Genomic DNA, 5,304 nt, shown 5'->3' with positions numbered 1-5,304 from the left:
GCAAACCCACGCAGGCAGAATATGCAAACTCCACCAAGACAGTCGCCCGAGGCTGGAATCGAACATGTTCCCTGGCGCTGTGCCACCATGCCGCCCCCATTTGCAACTTTATTACGACATAACCACAAAAACAGGCCATTCGGCCCGAGCAGTTCATGTTGGCATTTATGCCCCTCTGGAACCTCCTCCCATCTTTTCTTATTTAACTCTACCACTTCAAATAATTTTACCTCCGCTTTGTTTCCTTTTAAACGTGTCCATACCATTCTCTTCAACTGCGTGTAATGAGTTCAGTGTTCTCACCACTCCTTGCTTGGGAAGTATCCCTGTTGGATTTTTTTTTTGCTGACTGGTTTATATAAATAACCTCCGGTAATGCTGTTCCCCACAAGGGGAAACATCGCTTCTGTATCACTTTATCAAATCCTTTCATCAATTTATTGGTCACCTTTCTATTAGGTAACCCAAAACCTTTTATTCAAGAGAAAAGCAATCTAACCTTTCAACACACCCATTGCTGGCATCATTCTGTAAATCCTCTCCCCAATGTATCTACAGGACATCCTTTTTAAAAAAATATGGTGACCTGAACTATGCAGTTCTACAGTTCTACATTACTATAAATGTTGTCGAAATGAGATTCAATACACAACTTTTGTATCGTTCAATTCCATCCCCTCAGAAATAAAACCGAGAGCTGGGTTTGATTTATTTTCTAATGAGCTTGTTAATGTGTGGAGCAATTTTTATTGGTAGTTGCATGTGTTCTTCAAAATGCATTTGTTCTTCTAATTCACCTCGACGTGGACCTCTCAAACATAGTTAAAAATCACACAACACCAGGTTATAATCCAACAGGTTTCATTGGAAGCACTAGCTTTCGGAGCGTCGCTCCTTCATCAGGTGGTTGTGACAATGGCCTGATGAAGGAACTCCGAAAGCTAGTGATTCCAATGAAACCTTTGGACTATAACCTGGTGTTGTGTGATTTTTAACTTTGTACACCCCAGTCCAACACCGGCATCTCCAAATCATGACTTCTCTCAAACGTAGGTGACTTGCCTCTTCTTTCTACCAAGCCCATATATTTTCCTCACATTTTGCAAGTTTAATATTACCTCACAGTAAGTAACTGCAATCCCCATCAGCTTGAATATGATCACTTGCCCCACCCACCACTACTTGCCAAATTTAATGTCAGGTGGGTAGGTGGACTTTAAAATGACAGGTGATACAGTTGAAAGTCAACTGAAAGGAAATGACCAAACAGTGCGTTTCAGCCTCAAAGAGGTGATGAAATTGGCAGTAGGGACACAATGTTTGAAAGGGACAAAAAAGACCACAAAGGAAAAGCATATGAAGTGATTATCGATGACCAGTGAGATTCAGTAGTGTGCTGACATGTGTGAGCTGAGCAGCGATGTTGTCACATGTACATATTTTTCAGGTCCCTTCACTTTCTGTTTGTCAAAAGCTCTGGCCCAGAGCCCAGCACCTGAAATGGAGCTGACACAGGAACTAGATGGATGAAAGAATGGTGGGCTTGGGGAGAAAATCAGCAGTCCATGATTACAGATAATGCAGACAGAGGGAGAAAGAATGAGCTCAGCATGAGCAAAGAGCTCATGAGCATGAGCATGGTGTAGGCAAGGGTGTAGAAAAAAAAGAGGTAGTTGAGGGTGGTGGTTTGATTGAGGTTTAAATTGGGAATCAGGGTAAAGGGGCCAGGGGATATTCTGATCCATGTTTAAGATGCTGGGTGGGAAGGATGTTATGAATGCCTGTAATGGTATTCCATCCTGGAGTTCTTCTCACTCATGTCGCACAGGTCTATTCCAGTTTCCCACTAAATCTGGATCACTTGCTACTTTCCCCTTAGACCAGGACCTTTATTGTTTTGCTTCTCCCACAGTCGAAGCCAAATCACATTTTAAACCATGTTGATTTGCAAAAGGGCCATTGTACACATTGATCATAATTCGTCCAAATGTTTGAAACAGCACTGTGATTATAGCAATCCCATGAGTCACACAATGTCTCATCAGCCAGTGCAGCTCTCTGCTGGTGGTTAATTTGACAGTGGGAATAGAACTGGTACTCTCAGTTTTGATACCATCGCCGAATATGTATTGGACTACTTGATAACAGCACATTGCTAATAAATTAGGGCTTCACTAGTGGCATTGCTGTCAATTACACAGCATTTGTTTGTTCCCCTTGAATGAAAGTTATCTCATTAAACCAAACTTGCAGCAAATTATATAAAAAAGCTGATGCTGTACATAGGTCAAATTAAGCTTCAGAAAAACAGCCATAACCTCCTGCCTGACTTTTCATTGGCTGTTCATTTGATCACATATTTGTAAAGGCCTACAAACCAATAGCTTATATAGGACTGGTTATGGGTTTCCACTTTGGGATTTATTACAATCTTGGTGCATGACACTTATCACCCATGAAGAGTAAGACCCAAAATCCTGTGAGAGTCACTGCAGAGCCTTTACAAAGATAGCAAACAGTTCTCAGTGAGGTACAGGTAAACACTGAGACAGTGAAGAGGATCACAGAGGATTTACGATGCACAAGTCATTCAATTTGTCCTTTGTGATTCCTGAAAGATGCAGCTGAACAGCACAGTGAGTCAAGGAGTGAAACTCAATCTGTTCCATCCATTCTAATCTTGACATCTTGTTCCACTCAAGCAACAGAACAGATACACCCACTGAGGGAGGTGACATTACTGATCCACTGCAAATAATACTCAGTGGATCCCAGCATAGTAGTGGGCAGGAAGAGCTGTAAGGCAATTTAGAAGAGGTATCTATCTCTTCCCAGAGATAATGTAAGGAGAAAGTGAGGACTGCAGATGCAGATGCTGGAGAGTCACAGACTAAAAGTGTGGTGTTGGAAAAGCACAGCAGGTTAGGCAGTGTCTGAGGAGCAGGATAATCAATGTTTCAGGCATGAACTTTTCTCTCCTCCTCCTCAGATGTTGCCTGACCTGCTGTGTTTTTCCAGCGCCACACTCTTCAACTCAGCAATAGCATAAGCAAGGCGCATAAATATGGATCACAAAATCAAGATCTCCAGTGTCCAGGCTGTTAAGTATTGATTTTCAGCAATGTTGTCTCATTGTTTGGGTCTAAAAAGCTATCTCTGTGCGCAGGCTGTGAATGCAGGCAAGGCTCTTAATGAATACTTCAGAGCTAGCTTCATCAAACAGGAAGTTGAAACTTTATTGCTGGAACAGCACAGCAGGTCAGGCAGCATCCAGGGAACAGGAGATTCGACGTTTCGGGCACAGGCCCTGTGAGCTCATTCCTGAAGAAGGGCCTGTGCCCGAAACGTCGAATCTCCTGTTCCCTGGATGCTGCCTGACCTGCTGTGCTGTTCCAGCAATAAAGTTTCAACTTTGATCTCCAGCATCTGCAGACCTCACTTTCTCCTCATCAAACAGGAAACCAACGATGATATTGTAACCAAGGATAAAGAGTGCAAAATCTTGGGGGTCAACCGTTGTAACGTAGCAAGTATTAATGGCGTCGACATTTGAGAAATTGCAAAAAATCACCATGTCCAGGTAAAATAAATTACAGATTGTTCAAAAATAAAGCAAAACAGGGAATAGCAGTGGCTCTGACCATGAGATTTTGTGCCTCTCCTCACCACAAGAGTGCTGCCAGAAGATTAGAGGATTGTCCTGGTATAAGACAAGCAGTTTTCTTTCTGGCTGTGCAGACCTCTGAGGACCATGTGCATCAGAACTGGAGTCAATGACACTATCGGGGTGCTCCATCGGTTGCTGTGTGTGGCTTATTGGACAGCTTGCATACACTTGAAGCTACGCAGCTTAGAGAGAACAATGTATTCAAGCAATTCTAGGCCAGTTAACTTAAATATGGCTTGGACAAATGATGAGAATTAGTTTTGAGCAACTTGTGAGGGCGTAAATGAAACAAAAAAAGTGAGCATGGATTTTTTCAGGCGGAATCTTTCCTGATTGAAGGTCTTTTGCCTGAAAGGTCGATTCTCCTGCTCCTTGGATGTTGCCTAACCTGCTGTGCTTTTCCAGCGCCCCATTCTTGACTCAGGCAGAATCGTGTCTGATTAATACCGAATGGACTGCAGTCGTTTAAGAAGGCAACCCCCTCACTACTTTCTCAAGGGCAACCAGCGACCGGCAGCAAATGCTGGCCCAGCCAGTGATACATACATCCCATGAATGAATAAAAAATGAAATAACAAATTTGAGGAGGTGGTCAGTTGGATTCATGATGATGGTGGGAGAAAGTGAGGACTGCATAAGCACTTCATCAGGTATGCCTGAAACGTTGATTCTCCTGCTCCTTGGATGCTGCCTGACCTGCTGTGCTTTGCCAGCACCACATTGTCAGCAACTTTATGATGGTAATGCAATGAATGAGGTTTATGTAGATTTTAACGAGACTTTGATTCCCCTTCACTGTTTGATCATGCAGCATTGTCCTCTGAGAAGGGCACTGCTTGTCACTGGCCACTCGGGTGTTTCCATTCTTCCTGGTGGTGGAAATTGAATAAAGATTTGTACAACCTTGTGTCTTTCACTGTGTCTCACATCTGCACACACAAAAACCCAGGGCGCTGGGGGAAAGAAAGCACTACTGCTGTTAGGCAATAGTGTGGGGGAAATTAAAAAAAATATAACCAGGGCATTCAGAAAAATATGAGGCTTTTGACAAGGTTCTTCATGGCAGGCTGACCAACAAATGCCTTTGGAAACAGACATTGCCAAATTCAATCCAAAGTTGGCTTATCATCAGGAATCAAAATCTTATGGTTCACTTGTGTGCTTTCAACTGGAAGGCTAATATTAAAGGGGAGCTAGGAGTGGAAGTCAGCAAGGATCAGAGCACAGTGTCTTGTTTTTCTGTAGTTTATTCTAAGGAGTGAGAATCAAATTCAGATTGAGAATCAAGTTTTATTGCCACCTGTACTCAAGTATAGCGATACAAGTGTATGGTGCAAATGTAAAAGGTCACCATACAGGATGGCCCCATAGGTAAAACAAAAGTAACTCAGTACAAACTCTTAGGTGCAAAGCAGAAACAAAAAAATGAGATAAAGTTACAACTTCAATATGACAGTCCTTCTTACCTGTTTACCCATGCTGGCCTCGCAATTCCTGCAGGGACAGGATCTCGTTTGCGTTGGGATCCTTGATTGTGATGGGCTCCCTCTCCTTCTTGCTCAACACCAATGCAGATGCTGGGAGACCTCGTGCTGTCTACTCACTCCCACACCTCGTGCTGCCTACTCACTCCCACA

The sequence above is a fragment of the Chiloscyllium plagiosum genome, unplaced genomic scaffold, assembly GCF_004010195.1.
Source record: "Chiloscyllium plagiosum isolate BGI_BamShark_2017 unplaced genomic scaffold, ASM401019v2 scaf_8746, whole genome shotgun sequence".
Lineage (NCBI taxonomy): Eukaryota > Metazoa > Chordata > Chondrichthyes > Orectolobiformes > Hemiscylliidae > Chiloscyllium > Chiloscyllium plagiosum.
Note: the sequence above shows the minus strand (reverse complement) of the source record.